The sequence below is a fragment of the Gallus gallus genome, chromosome 1 (assembly GCF_016699485.2).
Source record: "Gallus gallus isolate bGalGal1 chromosome 1, bGalGal1.mat.broiler.GRCg7b, whole genome shotgun sequence".
In the NCBI taxonomy this organism is placed as follows: domain Eukaryota; kingdom Metazoa; phylum Chordata; class Aves; order Galliformes; family Phasianidae; genus Gallus; species Gallus gallus.
Window position 1 is genome coordinate 147275006 of NC_052532.1, and position 25297 is coordinate 147300302.

A 25297-nucleotide genomic window follows, 5' to 3' on the forward strand; every position below is an offset into this window, starting at 1 on the left:
TCAGCCACATAGTAAAGAAGCATTTACTGATACTCAGAACCTCCTGTGTTCAGTTTGTGCGCACAGCCTCTTGTCATGTCACTGGCTCCACCTTCATTGCATCCTCCCTTCAGATATTTTTAGCCATTGATAAGATCTCCCTGAAGTCATATAATTGAGATACATGAATTTATGCTCACCCTTATGATTCAAGTACTTACATACATACAGCTGGTTCTTGGAAATTCTGTCCTTGACACTCTCGCTTCAATTCAGATGCCAATAGGAGCATACAGAAAAATATGCTGCCTTTCCCTTTGATATTATTTTATTGACACAACATAAACTCTAAAAAATGTTTTCTGTTTTAATGTTTAGGGGTTTTACATGAGGTTCAACTTCTTATGTATGTTTATTTGCTTATTTATTTATTTGTGTGTTGTTATTGATAGAGCAGGTTGAAGCAAACCTTCAAGCACGATCTTTGCATGATCCTCTCTCTGAAACTCTCTAGCTCACTGACTACAGTGATGCTAAGTGTGAAGAATGTTCCTGCCAATCACCTAAGGATTTAAAGCTATTGAACCCTACTAGGTCACTCAAGTAAGCAAATGATTTCACTGAGGTAAATTTTAAAATATCCTTGCATCTCTCTTTTGAAGAAGAAATCATGCATATAGAAATATCCAGAAGCACAAAAGGTAAAATAATAACAATTCAGTGTTCAAAGGCAAAGACAGGATTGGGGTTAGCCTGTTCCACAAATTCCTCATTTACGAGCATGCATGTGAGAATGTAAAGAAGCTATTTATAGTGCTCAGATGTTCAGGATTTAATTTTCAGCTGAACAGTTGCATGGCATCAGTTAATATCAAGGGAATATAATCACAAAATAATCCATTTTGAGTGAACTGAGCTCTATCATCAAAAACTTCAAACAACAATATTTATACTGATGCAGTCATAAATGTACAGTGTGAATCTTAAAACAATTATATTTTACTATAGTAAAACAAATAAAAAGTAGTAGAAAATAAGTTCAGGTAACTAATTTTAGCCTCATATAAAGCAAATTAACAAGTATTTTTGCAATCTTTTGGAGAAAGCTTTCGATAATGCATTATTTATGCAAATTGTATCCAAATATTCAAAATGAACATAACCAGATTATGAATTGAAGTTCTGTTAAATAATTATTCTGAGTTTATCTCTAGAAAACAGAAAACCTTAATAAAAACCATTGACGCTATGTATAAAAACAGAAAAACTTTCTATTTTTCCTTCCTATCATGCTAGAGTACTGTATATAGAAAGTAAATATTAACATTACCTTAAGTCTTCATATGGGGAAAAATATTTTGCTGAATCTCAAACATTTTTAGTAGTATATCACTCTTCATAAAATAAAATAAAATAAAATAGTATTTTGAAAGTATAATTCCTTTTAAGATTTGGATCAAAACCTCAAAATCAAGAAATTATTGAAACTTGAACAGACCATAAGATTGGCTTTCAGAATCAAATTTGTCGTTCTATTCCTTCATATCTATTCTTTTAGCTTTTAAGATTCTCCATTTATACAAAAAGGTAATGCAATATATTTGACTAAATAAATCATATGAAGATTTCAAAGTGCTGGGGAAAAGGAATATCATAAAAATAGAATGCGAGCAACAAATGAGCTACCTGAATTTGTATCAGCATTGTGTTATGATGACTTGCAAAATTTTGGGAGTAATGGTATCAGTTTTATGTTTTTGGGAAAAAAACAAAAACAAAAAAACAAAAAAAAACAACTTTTGATTTCAACTCTGAGAACTGCCAAAACCATTAAACAAAGCAAAACAAAACAAAACAAACAAACAAAACAGAAAAGTATCAGACAGTTTGATTCCATTAATCTCAGGAGTACAGTCTTAAGATGTTTGCTATAGGATTTCTGTTTTATTTTTTGCACGAGCATATAGAATGAATTTTTCACTTAGCTATAAAAGAAGGAAGGATAAACCAGTACACCAACAATGAAATTGATCCACCTTATATCCAATAGCTTTATTTGTCCAAATAGAACTGTAGTTTAAGTGGATTACTCACTTGTATACAAAATTACTTCAAAAAGTATCTTAAACATTGCATAAAAACTGCATGAATAATATAATCTGCAATAATTGTGTGATCTTCTGATTTAAAATAAAATGAAATAGTATGGCATCCCAACAAAAGAGGAAAACAAAATAAAACCCAGTTTATACCTATAAGTTACATCCTATTTTTCAATTTTCCTAAAAGTCTGTAAAATAAATTTATTGAGCTTTGTTGTTGCTGTTGTTAAACATTAATTTATTTATTTAATTATCTACCTATCTATACATTTATAATTATAATTCCACCTTGATTTTAACTTTAACTAATACAATAAAAATCTCAATTTGAGAGTGGTTTAATTTTTACTTTTAAGCTAACAGTTATTGAATTATCTTTTTCTTTCACTTTATTTTACGTTCTGCATATGCACATACTTATTTCAGAATAAGTGTGCTTTATTTTGACATCAATGAAATATCAATGTTTCAGGGTTTTTTTTTTTGTTTGTTTGTTTGTTTTTTTCCATCCTGCCTGAACTAGAAACAAATCCCAGACTACCTATCACCATATAAAAATTGCTAGCCACCTCAAAGTTCTGTATATGTATGGGGAACAGGTGGCGAGTCTCTGGGTAAGAATTAAGGGGCAGGTTACTACAGCTGATGCCATTGTGGGAGTTTACTACAGGTCACTTGAACAGGAGGAGGAAGTTGACAAGGCCTTCCACAGATGACTGAAAGTAGCCTCATGATCACAGACACTGGTTTTCATGGGTAACATCAAACAACCTGATATTTGCTGGAAAAGTAACACTGCCAGGTACACATAGTCTAGGAATTTTCTGCAGGACGTTGATGGTAAGTTTCTGACACAGATAGTGGAGGAACCACTAAGAAGAGATGTTCTGTTGGACCTTGTTCCTACAAACAACGTTGGGAATGTGAAAGCTGGGGGCAGTGTGGATGCAGGGACCATAAAGTAGTGGAGTTCAGGATCTTGCACAGAAGAAACAAGGCAGTAAATAGGATTCTAACACTGGATTTCAGGAGAGCCAACTTTGATCTCAGCAAGGACCTACTTGGAGGTATCCTATGGCTTAGAGTATTGGAAGGTAAGGGAGCCAATGAGAGTTGACATTCAAGCATCGCTTCCTCCAAGCTCAAGATCCGTGATTCTGAAGAGTAAGAAGTCAGGTAAAGGTGGTAGAACATCTGCATGGATGAGCAAGGAGCTCATGCAAAAACTCAGTGATCTACAGAATGTAGAAAAAGCGTCTGGTCACTTGGGAGTTGAGGAGTCTCCTTCTGTGGAGTTATTCAAAACCCACCAGCATACTTGCCTGTGCAACCTACTCTAAGGAACCTGTTTTAGCAGGGGAGTTGGACTAGGTGATCTGCAGTGGTCCCTTCCAACTCTTACGGTTCTGCGATTATGTGAAATCAAGAGATTTCACTAAATATTCTAGGGCATGGGAGTTCTTTTTCTATCCAAATATATTTCTTGGAATGATTTTGGGGTTTAATGATTAGAAAGAAAAGATCAATGGAAGTGCTATAATATTCACATTTCTCTTTGAAAAATTTGAAGGAGCTGATAGGTGAAAAGACAGCAAATGGGGGAATTAGGTCTGTACATTTCTTAGAACATTTAAAAGATGTCGGCATTAGGAACAGAGGTTCAAGTCTGCTGAGCATTAGGTTAGCATCTACCAGTGGAACAGGAAAATAGAAATAAAATAAAACGGAAAGTGATGATACTTCAATAATTAAAGCTCTCAGAAGTAAGAACATACATGATTTTCTCAGCATAAATACAAGTTGGCTGCATTGTCCAACTCACAAAGCACATAGAAGTATAAACAGTGAGTCAACATTAATCAGCAAAGATCAGCTTCAAATCTGGGAAGATAATTATGTCAAACACTGCAGTATAGAATATCATTTTTATCCATAGTAAGCAAAAACTTCAAGGATAAATTGCTACATTGTACTTAGGCTTACTGGCAGAGAAAATAAATAGCAAATCTGGAGTCTTCTGGAAACTTTCTAAACCTCAGAAAGTCAAAGACTTCAAGCACCTGTTCAACTGCAACTAATGTTACTAACTTCAATTATGTTCCAGGAGAACAAACAGCATATTAGTATCTATTAATAACTCCCTCATAACATGGCTTCTGACCTCTTCAGGCAACATTTCTAATCCACATATCTCTCCCTTACTGGCCAGTTTGCTGTCCTTTACTCTGTTTCATGGTAGACTTGATAGATACACTTGAGGCTACCTGCCCTGCCTGTCTGATATGGTAATGAGGTTCAGTCACACTCCATGAATGTATACCAGGTGCACAGAGACTGAAAAAATCTAACAACGAACATGAGGCTTCAAAATGCTTCTCTCAAGTCCCTGGCATCAGTTATCAATCTATACAACTGTATCTGGGGACTTCACCTAGGCTTTCCTTAATATTAAAAAAAAAAAAAAAAGGATAGATTGACTTTCCAAACCTTCAGGACCTTCCACATCACTGTCTGGGATAGAGCCAGTCTCCCACTCCTAAGGGAAACACTGATACATACAGAAAAGGATAACTAAACACTGTGGACAACTATAGGCTTTTTGAAGACTCCTCCAAGTAAATGTATGGAGTGAAATTCACAAGAAATTCTGTGACATACATAATCTCCCAGCTTCTCTGTAGGGTAAATAATTTGTACTCAAACTTAGAAATTAAGTTTACATACTGAATTGTATATGCTCTCATAATAGAGTGCTCTTGTTTTGGTTTTACTTTTCTTTCGAATTGGTATTTTGTTAAGGTCCTTAACAGGCTTTGCCAAGATGTCCAGAAGACGAGATAGATGTCCTCCCTGAACACATTGCAGTTTTGACCTTTCTTTGGTCCAAGTCAGAGGACCCATCTGAATGCTCTGCAGCTATTTCTTCTCATAAAAATACAGGATGTGGAGAAGGCCAATCATGCTCATCCAAGATGAGATCAAGGTGCAGCTGAAAAGGACTAGGTGCATGTTATAACCTGCTGATTTTAACATGTGTATTAGTTTCAGAAACAAGCTAGTGGGAAGGGTTTTTTGTTGTTGTTGTTGTTTGTTTGTTTGTTTTTGTTTTTTTTTTCTTTTCATTCAGATGCAGTATCACTCATTTTTACACTAACTCTGATTATTATTTGAACTCAACATTTCCAGAGATGCATACCAACCCCGTAAAGACCTCTGCTTTCCTTCCTGCCTGAGGGGAACTCAGAAGTGGAATACAGATGCAATTGAAAGAGAATACTATTCCCTCAAAAAAGAATAAGAAATACCACACTTAAAGCAGCTGCATACCTAAAGGTAGGCAATTGCTACTCCTATGTGAAACCCCAGTGCCACTTTCTTAGGAAATGGAAATTAAGAGAAAAAACAGACACCATCACCACTTATAACCAAGATCTGGGAAGCACATATCTGACTGTGCAATGAAAGACTCTAGTAAGGTTATGAAGCAACAGCAGTACATGGTAGTGGCACCCATCTCCTACATTTCAGGACTAGTTTACAAAGTTAGAAAACAACTCACTGTAGAAATTAAAAGCTTGGATTCTAATCATTGCTCAGACAGAAAGAAATCTGAGACACATCTCCCTCTAGATACATTGATTGACTTATTCTTCATTGCTGCCAGAATCTCAGTGCACAGAGGAGTAACTTGTGGAACTTTCATAGTAACCTTAAGATGTGGATCAGCCTGGAATGGGCTGCCCAGGGAGGCAGTTGAGTCACCCTCTCTGACGGTGTTCAATAAATGTTTAGATGTGGTACTAAGGGACACGGTTTAGTGGGGAAATATCAGTGATAGATGGGTAGTTGGACTTGATTCTGTGATTCTGTGATCTATGGATCCTTAGTCTGAAGAGAAGTAGGAATTTAGCTCACCTATATCTACTTTCTAAGAGACTGGGCATATCCACCTTTCCTCTTCTCCTCCCACTCTTCTATCTCTTATTAGTAATAATATATATTTTTTTTAAAAAAAAAAAAAACCTTTAATAAGGCCTGTGTACAAGATATGTTCAAAGCACAAATATTTTATCAGGCTCACAGGGAACAAAAGTGCTCCAAAGCAGACCTTATGGTAAAATGATCTGACAATGAAGCGACCAGTTGTAAATGGTTGGTTGTATAGATTGTGAAGTGTTAGCTTTGCACCTGAGCATTAAAAATGTATTTTAATGCTGTTTTAAGAAGCACAAAACTTTCTTGAAGCTGGTTAATATTTACCTTTTCATTCAAAGGCTTCTAGTCTATCACCTCAGATATATTTTTGTGGGTGTGTATCAAACACAGACTAAACAAGCAGGCCAATGCTTTGTTGGACCAACACAGGATCATTTTACACTTCTCCTTTTTTGTCAGTAGAGCAATAAAAAAGCAGATTCTAATTAAAAATCTTACTGGAATTATATATAAAGTGCAGTGAGGTGTGCTTCCAATATGCAGGAATAAACACGGTTAGAATGCTTAAGAAAACTCTGCTGTTTCATTGGGAATAATCTCCATAGAAAGAATGAATTCAAATCTGAAAAAGCATTCATCACGGAATTACTATCCAGTTAAGTCAGAAACTGTGGTGAGAAGAGCTGAGTATTCATTGGTAGTTGTTTATTGATCGTCATTTTATCTATTTATTTATTTATTTTTGTTAGTTTTGTGACAAGTTGGAAATTTAATAAAAGTATTGTGGATGATCAGAGATTCCTCACCTATGTTGGCTTCATGGTGCCTGTTAACAGTGATCAGAGTACAGACCAATGTGACATTCAGCATGATACCAGACTTCAAAATACTACCTTACAGCAAAATTCGAAATCTAGAGTATGACAGGACCCAAACCCAATAAAATGTTCAGTGTAAGGCATTTTTAAACCCAACTTTCAAGTATCTGTAATCTTTAGTAGATTTCACATTTTTCTTCTTAGGCAGCACTTTATAGGAGCATCAAATCAGGATCACAATAGGACACAATTATTTGAACAATTTTTGTTCAGCTACATGGGAAATCTAAACTGTTTTTGTTTTCAAATGGAGAAGCCTGGCAGATTTTTTGTCTTGTTAACCATGTGTTTCAACTATAGACACTACAAGAAATGTAAGAATTGGACTATGGCCACCACCAGGTGTCTGCACATTTCAGTTATATCCTTGTTGCACTGTACAAAAGAGTCTTCTGAGCTTCAAATTCCCCATCTCTGACACAAATTCTGTTTTGAAACTTGCTCCAAGCCTAAATATGAGACAAAATTAAGCTTAAGCATATGAGGTTCAAAAGTGAACTAGTCATAGAAACAAAATGTGGGAAGTATTAAACCATTGTTTCTTGACAGGTTAACCCTACTCAATTTATGCTTAACACTCCTTTCCTGCTTTGTTTCTCAAGGCTTTACACTTATGTGACCAGACAATGAATCAATTCAGAGAGTTGTTTTGGCTTAAAACTTACAATTTTTGCCCCAGGTTAGCTTTTGACTGACCACTCACATATAGAGATGGCAAGAATCCCAAGGATGCTCTTGTCATTGCAATGACTATCAGTAGAGTGTAACATATCTCTGTAAGATACACACACAGTCTCTGGACAGAAAGATTTATATTGGATTGAACTTTGTTGAAAGCTAATTTTGAGGTGACATATCCAGGAAAATGAAAGGACTACTTTTGACATCTGAAGGTAAATTTTTAAAATACCAATATATGGAACACTATGCAGCTAATTAACTTTTACAGTCAGTATATAGCCAATTAACTTTTTCACATTTACCATATGTTTATCTTCCTGCAGGGAGTATTTCCAGGAGGAAATCATAATGGGAGATAGTTCTGCCTTTTATATGGGAATAAGATCTGTTGATGATAGCTACAAATTCTTACGTAGCTCAGAGTAGCTTCAAAAGAGGGTGCTGTTGCTAATCGGAAAAGTAAAATATAAGAATTCATTAATGAATTTCATGGTTTCAGAATGTTCATTTCCGTAACTAGTTAACTCTACAAATGGTCCTTTATCTTTTCCGTGACAACACCCAAAGAATTCATATCAGCAGTATTCAAAAAATGTACAGGACATAAATTCAGAGAAAATACTAGTTGAATAAATTATTGCCACACACTAGTACAGTGTGTCTCCAAGCTCACTGATTACTCCTTTTGGGAATCACCATTTATTACTATCTATAACAGTACTGTCCCAGGCCAAGTCTCAGATTATGTAGTTGCACTGAAATTTTTTTCTCAACCCCTTCTATAAGGATGTGTTATATAAAACCTTGGCAAACATCTGATTCTGTAAATAAATTGTGGTACATTTTTCAGTTCTAGACAATAGCAGTAGTAGTGGCTGGCGTTTCTGCATTCTTCTTCTCTTTACAGTGATCGTACAAACATCTGAAATCTATTAAGTATAGAAATCTTGGTTAGAATTTCTAAAGGCTGTCTTGAAGTTGTGAAATTAAAATACATAAATGTATGTGTTGGCCTACTCCAAAGTCTGACACCACTGAAGTCTCTTTCTTGCACCTGTGGCTGTATAAGATTGTCCTCCAGTGGCAATCAGAAGAACTGGGGTCTATGACACAGCCTAACTCTTGCCCAGATCTGCAATTGGAAGATGCTGGGTTGTGTAATTAAATCAAAAGAACCTTAGTCTCACAGCAGTGATGTAGCCTACAGAAAAAGGTCAGTGTCATGATTACACTGAAGAGAGGGAAAATGTCTACTGTCATTTGTCAGCTGAAAGAGCACTTACTGCTCTAATGGTAACAGTGGAAGAAGAGATGCTTGGGTTTTCAGGCAGCTAAGTTCTCAAATCAGGGGAAATTGAATGAAATAAACTAATGAGGAGGAATTAACTACTGCTGTGGTGAACTGCCTGTTGTTTATCACTGTACAGAGTTGAATAGTCAGCCTATGATTAAATAATATTTGCCAGAAAAGATGCAGGACTATTTGCATACCAGGCTGAAAATATTTTTTCAGTTTATTCCACTACAGTTGCTTATACATCTATTTGATTAACAATGACATTTATCCTGAATTGCAGCAGTGAAATATTTATTGGGATAGATGAGAAAAATACTATGAAGGATTATCTCAGTTCTATCTGGCTTTGATCTTAGAACTGAAATGTATCATTTAAAAATATTATTTAAGGTATCTGACACTGTGATTTTAACATTAACATGTAAATATTTATTAAAAGACTGATTTTATAACTAATAGCATTTTAAAAACATGGAAGGAAATATTCTGATTTCAACATTATGACCTGGCAATGAAAATAGCATATTTAACATGAATATATGTATTACCAGTTTAATAGTAAGGTATTTCCAACAAAAAGCCTTGGTAAATGTACATTTTCTGGGTCAAACTAACACTCTTCCATTTTCTTTTTGAAATGTTAAGAAACTGCCAACATGACATGTCAAACCCTTTCTTATGAAATTATTGATTTCATTTTTGAAGTTATTGGGCCCTTACTGATTTTAATGTAGATGCAAATTTAGAAGAAACAATACATCAACAATTTTAGTTTAAAAAATATCAAGTTATATTTCATTTGAAGACAGAACAGCTAATTCAGAAAACTTTTGCTATTAAGTTCTTCACTAAATATAATTTTTTTTTTTAATAACTCCAAAAATGTCACTTCTTTCATGCTTAGGTAGTTTTCCAAAAGTTGTCATCTGGCACTGACAATGATCATACATCAAGACAATATTCTAGAAAAGTTAGAAGGAATCCAAGATTGCTACACTAAAAAGCCAACACACACATACACATAGGTTATTTATAAGATCTGAGATTTCTAATAATACTTTGCATGAGTACCACACATAATAATTTCCTTCCAATGCTTACAAGGTTAAAGTGTATTTCCACTATACTTCATCAACATCATTATAATGGTTGTCTTGACAAATTTCACAGAATCACAATGTGGTTAAGAAAGTACTTCTGGAGGTAATCTTATTGAACCCCCACTAAAGTAGGACCATCTAGTTCTGCTTAACCACAAGCATGTCCAGACGGCTTTTGAAGATCTCTGGGGAAGAGACTCTCCAAGCTCTGTGGGCAACACCAGTGCTGTGTCACCCACGTTCCCTGATATTAAAAAGGGTTCTCCTGTGTTTCATTTTGCATCCATTTCCACTTGTCCTGTCCTAAACATCATTGAAAAGAGTCTAGATATATTCTCCTTAGACCTTCCTTTCAGGTTATTTATATATGTTGATTCATACATTCAAGTTCTCCCTGAGCCTTCTCTTCTCCAGGCTAAGCAGACTCAGATCTTTCTGCCTTTCCTTACAGGAGAGGTGCTCCAATCACTTGATCATTTTTGAGGCCCTCCTCTAGATTTTTTCCATTATGTCCATGTCTGTCTTGTGCAGGAAGCCTGCAGCTGTACAAAGTACTCCAGATGTGGTCTCCGGTGTGCTGAGCAGAGGGAAAGGATTATCTCCTTTGACTTGCTTGCAACAAAGAGTTATGATTTTAAGGAGGGCTGATTGGGATTTTAGAAATCTGATGAAAAATCACAGATTGACATGATTTTGATGAGAAAAACTGAGAAGATGATCAGAATGTTCAGAAAAAGCTGTGTCAGTGATATAAGGCCACTGATAAGCCAATTATTGATTATGACTTGTCATGATGAAATGCAACACGATATCTTGTTATGCATGATGTCAGAATTCACAGAAACACAGATTATGCAGATGATTTTCCTGACTGACATTAACTAGCTGAAGAGGATGATGGATATCACTGGCTGTCCAGTCATCACAGAACAGACGGTTTATCTTTACATGTTGAAATACAAAACAGTCACCTGTATCCCTTAAGCAAAGGATTTTAATTAAAGCAAGGCTTTTAAATTAATTTCTGTCAATGTTACTGAGAATCTGAATTTCACTATGGAAAAATAAATTCTTTGTCCTAAGAGTTTAAATGTGAATACCTTGAAACATGTGGATATGTATACCCCTTGGACAAAGAGATATATAAGAGAATATATGAAATTATACTCTAAGCACATAGTTGGATAACATTCAATCCAAAATGTTCTTGAAAAATTGTATAAATAATCTAAAAACGACTCCTCTGTCCAAACAATACTATTCCTTAAATAAAAATACAAAGTTCAGTAATACTTCACACAAAGAATGATAGGTTTGGTAGTATAATATAAAAAAGGATCAAGATAAATAACAGTGGTTAAAGTCATACATCTGCATTAAAAAAAAAAAAAAAGAGCATTTTCTGTGTTTGTTGTAAACATAATATGTGTATAACAGCTTGTATTGGTAGTGAGGGCTGCCTTGACCTATGTGCCAAGACCTTGCATTTGGATTTGTAGAACCTCATGAGGTTCACCTGGGCCCACTGTTCAAGCCTGTCTAAGTCCCTTTTGATGGTATCCTGTCCGGTTGTGTTTTCCACACCCCACAGATTGGTGTCATCAGCAAACTTGCTGGGAGTGCACTTGACCCCACTGTCAATGTAATTGATAAAGATATTAAATTATACTGGTCCCAGCACTGACCCCTGGGGGACACAGCACATCAGTGATCTCCATCCAGACATTTAGCCAATGACCACCACTCTCTGGACTCAATCCTGCACACAGTACTTTGTCCAGTGAACAATCCACCCATCAAATCCATATCTTTCCAATTTGGAGAGAAGAATGTTGTGGGGTACTGTATCAAAGGCCTTACTGAAGTCAAGACAGATGGCATCAGTGGCTCTTCCCTTGTCCATTGATGTAGTGACACCATCAGAGAAGGCCACTAGCTTGATCAAGCAGGATTTGTCCCCAGTGAAGCCATGCTGGCTCTCCAGTATCACCTCCCTGCCTTCCATGTGCCTTAGCATAGCTTCCATGGGATCTGTTCCATGATCTTCCTTGGCACAGAGCTGAGAATGACGGGTCAGTAGTTCCCTGGATCATCCTTTTTACCCTTTTTAAAAATGAGTGTGATGTTACCTTTTTTCCCAGTCACCAATAACTTCACCTGTTTGCCATGACTTTTGAAATACCATTTAGATTGCCTTGGTGACTACATCAGCTAACTATCTCAGGACTCTTGGATGCATCTCATCGGGACCAACAGACTTCATTGAAGATCACTGCTTACAGTGGGAGGGACATTGCTTCTTCAATCCACTCCTACCCAATCAAATGTTTGAGGGCTGCTTTCTGAGCAGTTATCAGAGAAGGTAGGTACAAAAAAGTTGTTAAGTACCTCAGCCTTTTCCTTGTCTGTTGCTACCAGCTTGCCTGTGTCACTCACTAGGAGGAGTACACCTCCTGGGCTTTCCTTTTCTGATTGAGGTACAAAACTGCCTTGAAACACACTGAGATCAATTTCTGATATTTATGTACTTACCCTTTTGTTCCATAACATTTATAAATATTTCTGTCTTTGCTTCAAGAGTTGTACCTGCAGCCACACAAAATCAAATACATTGTTTGTTACTTAATCTTAAAAACAAAATGGTAAAGAAATTAAATATTTGCTATAACAAAGGACTTCAAATGTCTGGACGTTTGCTAATTAGAATTTGAGCCATCAGAGGACAACTGTCTATAAAACAGTCAAAACCATTCTTTTTCAATTTTCCAAATTGATTTTAATATCTGTGTTAGAATAAAACTTACTCAATTGTCAAAAGTGCATGTAAGAATACTGAATTGTTCTTTTGTCCTAGTTTTCTGAAATAAAGTGAATGAGCACTCAGCAGTCACGGATGTTAAGGCAACTACAAATAGCAAAAAAGCAACTACAAATGCTTGAGTTCCAACTTCAGGAGCTGACTGCTCTTGACTTGTCAAATCACTTGGTGCATGTCTTTATTTTTTCACACACTTTTTCCATGAAAGGATTAAGCTTTCTTGCAGTTTTCTGCCTTGCTTATTTGTTTGACTCAGATGTTCTCTAGTTGTCTCAAATACCAATACAAGTTTTCCCACTAATTAAGCAAATTCTTAAAATTGAATTTATTTTTTTTAACCTTCGATGCTGCACAAGTTTCAGCAAGAAAAGTTATTTCTTTGGAAAACTTTTGGGCAACTATCCAAATTATTTGTAGCAGTGCCATTCTTGTCACCAGCATCAAAATAAAACTTTTTTTCCAAAGAATAGGAAAAAAAAGCTATCGGATGTCCAATTAGTATATTTTGACTGATAACCTTCAGTCTTTCAACACAAGGTCATCTGCTCCACAGAATATGCAACAAAATTCATTTTAGTTATATATTTAGCAAGTGTCAACCTATATGTTGTCAAAGTGGTGTAAGTGGACCAGAATATTAGATCAGCTAGAATATCTGAGATGAGACATTGAAAAAGGACAGAAAAGCATACTTTTGCACAGGGATAATCACATTCTCCTTTTTTTTTTTTTTTTTTTTTTTTTTCCACTGAGGTAAATTATAACACATATAGAGTAAAAATAATATTTTGAAATTCACAACTAAAATGCTTAGACAGAATAACTAAACATTTTTTTCATCTTGTTATCCTTATAGTTTTTAACATACTTCATTCTTATTTATTAACTTTATCCTCATTTCTAGTATGTGACTTCATAACAGTACATTATTGAGAAATTTCATAAATCTGAATTATGCTTTCACGTGTTCTGCTTGCAAAGAAGCAAAACTGCTTCTGACAGGCTCTTGGCCATATGAGGCAAATTATTCACAGGTAGGCCAATAATTACATACAGAAAGAACTGAACCAACCAGTAAAGGGGACCTCTAGTAATGCAGCACTCCTTTTCAGGAAGCAACCTAGGTCCAAGAGATGCTCTCCCTTCAGTGGCTGGCCCTCATATGAAGCCACAGTGGCTCCACCCTAGGTTCACCTCCTCTGGTCACATGGGGAGCACAGGTGAAAACAATATGCCCTACAACATGATTAATTTATTTGTGTATAATTTCATACTGCTTTTTTTATTATTATTATTATTTTTTTATTTATTACTAAGGTGTTACTACTGAAACAGTCATGCTGTTTGTACAACTAATTTTATAAAAAAGGTCTTGCATCCTTGATTTTTTTTCATATAAAAATGCCACACCACTGTCTGTTTTTATAATATATCACGCTTTATAGCAGCTAACATCTTTAAATTTGACTTTTCCTCAGAACTATCGTTTTCTAAATTCTCCTTCCACACTTTCACTTTATTTTTATTATTAATTTTTGAAAGAGATTTCTGATTTTAGTTGTATTTCAATAATAATCTGAATAATTTGCTATTGTAAGTAGCTTGTAAGCTAGAAGATGTAAAGAAATAAACAGATATATCTTAAAAATATTTAGGCTCAGTTGCTATTATACAAGAGCATTTTGAAAGGATATTTTTGGCCAATATTACAACTTTCAAGGAAAAAAAAGATCTTAATTAAAGTGAGAGTTGAAGAAAATGAAATCAAGTTCTTTGCTTGCTTTCTTATGTGGGAGGGTAGGAAAGGCTATAACTTAGAAGCCTTAAGCTTAAAAACAATCTGCAAATCTTTAAATCAGTCAGTTGTTTTCTAGCTGTAACCGACATTATATCTAGCTTGCTTGCAAAAGTTGTATCAGTTATTTCTGACAGTACAGTTTTATTGCTTTCTCCTGCTGCCTTTTTTACATTTAGACATCATGATTTTTACATGTCTTAAAATATTATCTTTTGATCTTTTTTTTGATCAGGTGATGTTCAAGGCTCAAGGAACTGGCAAAAAGAGTTGAGCTGAAGATGAACCTTGGAGGCAAGGATGGGCTCTGGAGGCGGGACTGAAGTTCTGCTGGGCCACTTCTAGGGTGCATTTATGATGGGTGCATAACAATCACCAGGGAATTTTGTAGAATGCATATACTCAAATTTTGACTTGAAGTGAATCAGGGAAGTCTTTCAAAAGCAGCTTGGGAAGAGATATGATTTAGAGTGAAAATGAAGCCTAAATCTGGTACAGGGAATAGATTAATGTAAAATTGAATGCATTCCTTCAAGGCAAACTGGGCTGTCCCAGGGATCAAATGCAAGTCAGGGCTGAAGTTAGGCACTGAAGATACATCTACAATGCTCAAGAGAGAGATTAAAGATGAGTAAAGTCTGATTTATGGTTTCAGTTAGAGACATGGTTATTTATTATACAACATTCTTGTTTGATGTTCCTGTCTACATTTAATTTTATTACTGACAATGATATCTCTTGTTGCTGCTATTCTTCAAATACCTGTTCATTTTCTCTTTCCTGGTCATATATATTATATTTTTTTGAGGTCCTCCTTGCTTACACATAAATAGTTTTATTTGGTTGGTGTCCGTTTTACTTAAAAGAATAGCTTCAGAATCATTCTGCAGAGGTAGCACTAAACCACTGTTATTTTTGAAATATAGTTCTTTACATCATAAGAGGAAATCATTAAATTAATAAGTATATTAAATATAATTAATGTTAATTCATAGATTTGAATATTTTAGCTATAATTGCAAATTTCTGTATATCTCTGGGTAATTGATAAATGCTAGTTTAGGATTATAGCAGATTTGCTCTTTCCAAATAAAATATGAAGACAGATTGTATTTTGAGGGATGCTAAGTGCTATGTATCAAAAGTGTTATATAAGAGTTATGTATCAAAAACTATTTCACTTGTCATAGTTCTGGTAGAAAAAAAAGATTCCTTTGTGGGACAGAAAAAAAGAAGAAGCCATAGAAATCATTCTAAAAGACATCTAGGCTAACTATCTAAGTAAATCATGGAGATGGTGAAGTTATGTACCGGGAAAATAAACATTACAGAATGTTTAAAAATGAAAGCATTCTTACTTGGTTGCATATTACATGAACATAAGAAGCTCCATACAAGAGATGTGGAGGAACTTCTTTACAGTACGGGTGGTGGAACACTGGAACAGGTTGCCCAGAAAGGCTGTGGAGTCTCCTTCTACGGAGGTATTCAAGACCTGCCTGGATGCCTACCTGTGCGACATATTGTAGGGAGCCTGAGATCCTGTGATTACCCTCAGAAACATAAAATCATTATTTCAGTAAAGCTGAATAATTCTAACAGAAAAAAAATCCTGTTTAGATGCCTAAACTTGGGTATGTTATTCAAAAGTAGTCATCCTAAATTCTTTCGGTGATGATGGAAAATAATGTGCACCTTCTGATTAATCTGACCTACTGTAGGTATGTATTTTAGACTAAGGTAAATAATTCTTTGGATATCTGTTTCTTTCTGCCATAGAAAAAATTCAAAGATGACAAAGTTATGTTTTGGATGTACATAACTAGAGAATAATAGCTCTCCTTCCACATCTTCCAAGCATGCTCATAAAATAAAGACCTTAATATAAACAAGTCTAATTCTTCAAAGAGGGATATCTCCCCTCACCAAGTACATTTCTGCCTTTATCCTTTCAAAAGGAGTTTGCATCATGAAACACAGAAAAGAATCATGAATAAAGAAATTCAAAGTTAAAAAAAAAAAATCTTGGACTCATCTTTAAAAAGTTTATTTCTTTGTTTTCCTCTTTTTAATTATTATCTATTCATTATTCTATTCAGTCATTTTTGAGAAAAACTTATGGAAGGATCCAAAGGAAAGGGGTTGCAATGTTTCAGTCAGTCAAACAATAATTAGAATCTGACATAGAATCACAGAATAGCTTGGGTTGGAAGGGACCATAAAGACCATTCAGTTTCAACCATCCTGCATTGGGCAAGGACACCACACACTAGATTAAGTTGCCCAAGACTCCATCCAACCTGATCTCAAACACTTGCACGGATGGGGAATCCACAGCTTCTCTGAGCAGCCTGTGCCAGTGCCTCTACGCCCTCTGAGTAAAGAATTTCTAAACTAACATCTAATTGAAATCTGCCCTCTTTTAGTTTAAAGCTGTTATCCCTTGTACTATCACTATCTACCAATGTAAATAGTTGTACTCCATCTTCTTTAGATGCCCATTTAAGTACTGTAAGGCCACAAGGCAGTTTTCACAGAGCCTACTCTTCTCCAGAGTGAACAAGACCAGCTTTCTCATTCTGTCTTCATTGGAGAGGTTCTCCAGCCCTATGATACCTTTGTGACATCCTCTGTACTCATTTTTGTGCTGGGGACCCCAGACCTGGATGCAGTACTCCAGATGGGGCCTGATGAGAGCAAAGTAATGGAGGACGGTCACCTCCCTTTTCCTGCTGACCACTCCTCTTTTGACGCAGCCCAGGTTACAGTAGATCTTTTCAAGCACACACTGCTGCCTAATGTTGAGCTTTTTATCTATCAGAACCCCCCAGGTATTTCTCAGGGCTGCTTTCAATGAGTTCTTCTCACAGTCTGTAGACACATCTGGGATTGCTCTGACCTTGCAATTGACTCTGTTGAACCTCTTTAGGTTCCCATGGGCCCACTTTTCAAGCTTGTCCCAGTCAGTTTGCATGGCCTTCCTTCCTTCTATTGTATTAGCTGCACCACTCAGCTTGGTGTCATCATCAAACTTGATGAGAGTGCACTCAATACCACTGTCTGGGTCATTGATAAAAATGTTAAAGAGCACTCGTCCCAAGGTGGACTACTGGGAGGCTTCACTCATCACCAACCTCCACCTGGATCACCAGCCTCCACCTGGAATGTATTCTTGACGACAGTTTCACAAGATGCATGAGTTCTGAGAGAGGTGATAACTGAACATTGTTTTTATTAAGCTATTTCTTGGTTTAGTAAAATATGTTTTGTATATGCATCTGGATATATGTATATATATTTCTTTCACTTGCAATAAGGCTTGATTATCATATTCAGATGTAAAGAAAACCCTGTGATCCCACAAAGTCTTCTTTCCACCAGTATAAGATAAAATGTGCACATTTAAATGTCTAGATAGGCTTTTTACCAATCTGGCTGTGATATTTCAATGTTGTACATTAGTTTGAAGGTTAGGTATCAGCCAGAGAAGCTGTTGCACAACAATGACTTGCTCATTTGTATAAGCCCTCAACTGCTCTTTGGAATGTACTATATTTTGATATACTAAGAAACTTATGTTGGAAATGTGTTGTTAATAGACTGTTTTTCCACTTACTTTTTACTATTCAATTTCCTCCAGCTAAGCTGCAATAAACTATCGCATTTTTAAAAAAGAAAGAAAGAAAAACCCCAACGCTTACAATTGATTACTGTTGATTTCACTTAAATTTCTTACCTGATTTATATTATTGATTTTGCTTAGTATTAAATTACTAATGTACATGCAGAATGATACATAGTAGTGATGTAACATTAATTATTAATAATGAGTTAGGTTAGAAGAAGTTAATTTAATACTCTTAGGATCATACACAACCCGTATATTCAATTAATTCTTTCTTTAGCACAGAGCCTGAAAACATTCCATGTTCAAATTATATGTAACAGGTTAGTACCATGGAGTGAATTACTCCTTAATTGAAGGTTGTTTTTAGAACAAAGATCTTTAGGACGTGCTTTCCTTACAGTTCTCTGGCTTCGTTTATTCATTGACTGGCAGACTCACTTGTACATTTTGTGCTGCTGGGATGTGTTAGGCTTAATATTAGATGTTTGATATCAGCCAGCTTAACCCTCTCACAGACTAAATAGCAGTTTGTGCTCCTCAACTTCCATCCCTGAACTGCAACACAGGTCAAGCAAGACCATTTTCCTAAAGTGTAGCATGCTTATTTAAGTGCTCTAGACATGGGTAACATCACAGATGACTGGATTGTCCTATAAAAAATGATCCTACAGTCCACACATACTGGCTGCATTGCTCCATAAGAGAGCCAGAAAACAATCCCTGTCTTCCAGACCAAATGCTGTGCACTGATTCATAGAAATACAATATATAGAAACAGCATAATCTAGAGCTGAAGGACTAAACTCTACTAGAAAATCCTAGGTCATCTCTGAACTACATATGGTAGAAGCTATGGAACATAAATATAATTTCATGGATTTTTCTTTCCTTTATTCTTTGTTGTTGTTGTTGTTGTTCCCTCTGTTAGGAGTATCTGAAATAATGTAGAGCTGTGTTGCAGCTCGCCATAATGGTGTTTTAGTGTGAAAGTGAAGTTATCTGTTGCATGCACTGGGGAAGGGATAGGAGAGTGAAGGTATGTTTGAGATTGCTAGATGTCTTCAGATTGTTTTATAGGATAGTGGAAGGTAAAGAAAAGAATGCATAGTGTCGTTTTCTCCTTATGCTTTTGGGAACTGACTATATCCCTCATCCTGCTCAGTTTTAATTTTGGAAAAAAATGGCTGGGACATCTCAATACTAAGTTAGTTGGGGACTTACAGTTATGTGGTGTGGTCATCAGTCTGCTCCCTAGCTTCTTTTTCTCTCCAGTATAGATTCAAGAGAGTTCCCCTTTAGAACCTGGCAGGGTATGAGTGGACTGAATTATGCAATTAACCTAATACCCATTTGTAGAAAGGTCTGGAACCTCTTGGGGATAAAATGATGATAATTCAATAGCTTTAGCGTATGATTTCAGTCTACCATAGGGATTATTATCTCTGAGTGAGATATGGTGTACAATAGATTTCTCAATAGATTCAGTGCAGCAAAGTGTTCTGTTATTAACAAAACAATAACCTATTCCAAAGAGCAGTCACCACAGTTTCTTTGACATTTGGGAAAACTCGCCTGCTTTTAGGCAAATATCCTTGAAGGAGTTCAGGATCCTATTCTCCTCTCACAGTTGGACACTAAATCACAAAATGTCCCTCATCCTTCACCTCCTCATTCTCTCTTTTTCTGTTTGCCTCTTCGAGACTTCTGGAAAGCATTCTTAACAAGTCTGTTACTTCATCCAAAACTGCCACTCTCCTGCAAAGTAGCTGCAGGAAGCTGCTCTGTCTAGCTTCAACCAGAATAGGTTATCATTTAAATTTGACTGACATTGTCTTTACCTGGTAAATGCATCACTGACAGCCTATGGCAGATTACACTGTGCACTTTCTTTCCCTCCCCCTGTAAAACAGTAGGGGTTTAAACACCAAATGAACACACTGCCTTTCAAAGATACATTCCTTGCACAGCACAGTGTGTGCTGCCTTCTTTATCCTCTCTGAGTTCACTTCAATTTAAGTGTATAACATACGTCATAACATAAGTGTATAACATACACTTAAATTGAAGCAAAAGAATTGTTTCAAAATTTTAGTTATGACACATAGGTTACACCAATAAATTCAGCACACTCTGTGAGCTCTCAAGAGAGACTGAGGTCAGCTGTAGTGCACAGCATTAGGAAGGATGAATCACTCCCATCCTCCCATTTATCAACGCTGATATCCGTGACAGGCTGAAGTAGAATCAACAGTCACAGAAGAATATTTAGCTCCTAAGTTAAAAGAGTATTTTGAATTGTCCCTATCAATCCATATGCCTACCCCATCTCCCTTTCCCCTACTCTGCCTTTTGTCAAGTACTGATGAAGCACCAGCCCAGGTCTGCTCCGCCAGCCCAGGTATGCTTTCATGCAATAGTACCATTACAAGCATGATTAATGTTTAATGTTTAGACATGTTTAAAAATGTTTAGACATTTCAGACTTTCAGTTAATCTCAGAATTAAAGGTCTGAATTATGCCTGTAAATGGTAGACTTTGGAAGTCAGGAAGACAGGAGCATAAATACTATCAGGAGAGAAAATCTGGTTGGTTCTGACCAGTGCAAACAGACTAAATTATCAAATACATTTATGCTTGATCTCTACTTTGTAAAACAATATCACTGCAGAGTAACATCATGTGCAAATAAATCTACAAAGCAGGAGAATATATTTATATTTGAATTTCTGAATCCTGTTGAAAGACAGGCTGTCTAATATTGCACAGGTGCATCTGAATAAGGCAACAGGTACATCTTTAACAGATTATTTGCTTATTTTAACTTTAGTTTCCCAGGTGTAGATTAGGAGATATTTCTTCTGGATAAAGAGGTCAAGAATTATCAGGTAAAGAAAATAATACTACAGGCCAACATGTTACTATTATTATTATGTTACCACTCACACAGTCCTCCGTCAAAGGAGAATACATCACAGTATTCATTTATAAGATCTTTTAACAGTCTTGTATGATAATTGTCATTTTGATTTTGTCTGGTATCCTATTGTGTTTTGAGATTATACCTCCTTACAGCTTAATTTTATTTAAGTGGCAAGTTAGAGGATGACGTTCAAGAGAGACAAAGTAAATAATTTATTACATTTCAAATATTAAATTGTCATAAAATGCTTTCTGATCTGCATTACATAAAGTCATGCTGAATCTCTAATGTCTGGACTGCCTATGTAACGAAGAATCTCTCAATCTTCAATCAAAATACACTTGAGAGAAAGCAAACACAATATTTTGATAAACGTCACAAATACCCCATAGTTTTGTTTAGTTGGTATCTTTCCCCTAAGCAGGAAGAATTCTCAGAGATCACAATTTCTCTATTTAGAAGAGCCTTTTCAAACATAAAAATTTTGATTTTAAAGCTATAATACTTACATTTAGTGAGTTTCTAGGGCAGCTGTTTCTGATAAAGTAGTTAAAATAACATTCTAAAAATCTATAATTCCCAGGACAAAGTCTTTAATCCCACTATTCTACATGAGAAATGTGATACTGTGTTCAAAAGTCAAAACATCAATCTAAGACAACCTTACGCCACAGCTGGAAAAGAGGTGCTTTCTGTCTTTTTCTATGTTCTCTTAGATAATCAAAATATAAAAATGCAGGACTCATATTAATAAAAGTATGATTTTTAAAAAGATGGAAATATGTAGAGGTAAATAAGGTTAAATAAAATGCTAAAAAGTCTAAGTTAGAATAAGGGAATGTGTGCTCTGTCTTATACACTAACTGAATTTGCTGTGTGATCTTTTAACAAACATGCTGTCTTACAAAATTTTTCATTTACTTTAACAACTGAATGACCTTTTTTTGTTTGTTCCTTTGTTTGCTTTTAGTATTTGTTTTCATGGACACAAATAATGAAAGTAAAATTTGGATCAATCAGATGCTTTTTTTGTTTTGATTTGTTTTGTTTTGTTTTGTTTTGTTTAGCTTCTGTGCCCTTGGAGGTGGGCAAAAAAATAATATTGCAGTCATAAATAAAGCTGTGCGTCATGCTGTGTTACTAGCTGTTCCCATGACCAGCCTTAATTCCCTAATGAGAGTCTCCTCATGATAAGCTGTGATTTCCAGTCGCTCCTAACAGCTTTCAAGCTGTGATTCAGTGTTAAGTCACTAGGTGGCATGTGGTAATGAAGAAGAAGAAAGTTAATAGGAAGTTCTAGTGCAGCTGGCACTGGGTTTGGAACAAATGCCTTAGAGTTGATGCACTGCCATCTGCCTTTGTTTGATTCAGTTGTTGGACAACAGACCATAGTCATCTATTGCTCAACATGATTTTTAGCTCATAAATGTGTTTAAATATTTCCTTTTGGTAACTTTATGAAAAAGTCATTCTGTGTGCTTAATTGCTGTAGAAACTGAGTGTTTTTCAACTCCCCCATTATCTGTATACTGAATGCACACTTCCTTTATAAAACTTAAGAGCTCATTTTAACTAAAATACCTAAATACAGAAATAAAGGAAGAAATTAGGGACAAGTTTGAGGAGAATGCATACACTGCCACGTTATTCCGTGATTGATGTGATTTAAACAACACATTGTCATTTCGAGCTTCAAAATTACAAAAGAAAAGTTTCTGTCTGAGCTGTACCTGAGACTGAAAAGATGAGAACTCAAAAGATACTGTAGCTTTTTATCATGGGAATCTGCGTAAAGGTGGAAGTTTTGAAGCTAGAAACACAGAAAAGATATGTCATCCTATACACATAAGTTTTAGAACAGCAGCTAGATACAAGGAAAGAAAAAGCTTCTCTTCCATCCCTCAGTCTTGCTACTCATCTTTCGGGAGACATTGATCATGCAAAGGTCAGAGAGAAGAAGGTAATTTTTATGTAACTTTACCAACATCCATTTAAAAATGACATTAAAAATGTCGTAGGCTTTGGATATCTGTGCCAAAATATGTAGGGAAGGCATGAACTAATGTTTTGTTCATAGAATCATAGAATCATTTGACGTGGAAGGGACCATTTAAAAGTCATCTAGTCCAACTTCCCTGCAATGAACAGGAACATCTACAGGTACATCACATTGCCCAGAGCCAGATCCAGCCTGACCAGGCTGACTCATGTATGTCATCAAAAAAATAGGTTTTTTATTTTTAAATTTTATGTAATATTGGTCACAAGATAACATATGGTAGTCAGTTGTTTAGCATTTATGGCATGCTGTCAAGTGAACTTCTTCTCCCACTACCCCTGAACACATTCTTTGCAAAGGCTTACAGATATGAGAATGCCAGAGTACATCTTGTTGGCACCACAGAGATATCTCTCCTGACTTTCATTTCTTCATTTTCTACTATGTCTAATTGCAAAAGTAGGAGTTGGAAGTCTTTGAGGTACCCAGGCTGGATGTGGCTCTGGGCAGCCTGGTCTGGTGGTTGGCAACACTGCACATGGCGGGGGGGTTGCAACTCAATGATCGTTGTGGTCCCTTTCAACCCAGGCCATTCTATGATTCTATGATTCTACATGAGAGAAGAGAACTGGAAGAAATGAAATTTGGTGTAACTGAATTAGCAGCAACAACCAAATTCCACAAATTTAGCATGAAAAAAATGCCAATTAGAGATGAGTATAATGCTTTTTCTCACACCAAATGCCAAAATAATTGCAAAAATCTTATATTCTGTCTGACCTTTTCAAAATATCATGTCCTGTTGGTTGGGAAACTGCCTTTGGAGACAGTCCTGAACAGCAAAGGTGAAGTTCAGGAAGGCTGAACATTCCTCAAGAAGGAAGTCTTAAAGGCATAGAAGCAAGCTTTCTTCATGTACCATAAGATGAGGTGAGGAAGAAGGCTGGCCTGGCTGAACAGTGAGCTTTTGCAGAGGCTCCAGGAAAAAAAAAGTTTAACACCTTTGCAGGAAAGAGCAGGCAACTCAGAAAGAGTACAAGGATGTTGCAAGGATATGCTGAGAGACTGGTGGTGAATGGAGCTAAATCCAGCTGGTGACTTGTCACAAGTGGTATTCCCTAGGGGTCAGTACTGGGGCCTGTCCTAATTAATATCTTTACTGATGATTGCGTGCACCCTCAGTAAGTTTCCAGATGGCATCAAATCAGGAGGAAGTGCTGATTTGCCTGATGATAGGACTGCTCTGCAGAGGGATGTAGATAGGCTGGATTGCTGGGCTGAGGTCAGTTGTATGATGTTCAGAACCAAGTTCTGGGTTCTGCAGCTTGGTCACAACAGCCCCAGGCAACACTACAGGTATACTTCAGAGTGTCTGTAAAGCTCTGTGGTGGAAAAGGACCTGAGGGTAGCAGTCTACAACTGGCTGAGCGTGAGCCAGCATTGTGCCCAGGTAGCCAAGAAGGCCAATGCCATCCTGGCTTGTATCAGAAATAGTGTTGCCAGCAGGAGCAGGGAAGTGATCATCACTCTGTACCCAGCGCCAGTGAGGCAGCACCTTGAGTGATGTGTTTAGTTTTGGACCCCTCATTACAAGAAAGACATTGAGGCCCTGGAGCATGTTCAGAGACAGGCAACAAAGCTGGCGAAGCATCTGCAGCACAAATCTTATGAGGACCGGCTGAGGAAACTGGGATTGTTTCCTCTGGAGGAGGCTCAGGAGAGACGTTATCACTCTCTACAATTTCCTGAATGGAGACTGTGATGAGGTGGGGGTTGGCCTCTTCTACCAGGCAACAGCAATAGGACTAGAGGGAATGGCCTCAAGTTGCACCACAGGAGGTTCAGGTTGGATATTAGGAAGAAATTATTTTCAGAAAGAGTGGTATCACATTGGAATAAGCTGCCTAGGGAAGTGGTGCAGTCAACATGTCCGGTAGCTTCCAAGAAACATGAAAATTTGGCACTTAGGGATATGGTTCAGTGGGTATGATGTGAATGGGTTGACAGTTGGATTAGATGATCTTAGCACATTTTTCTAACCTTAATGATTCTATGGAACAATAGCAAAACCACATGCCACCAGATGATGCTGGTGGACCTCAGTACTGATCCAATCTATTTCATGCTTTTGTATCTTGTCTTCCCACCTGCCATACTTCTAGG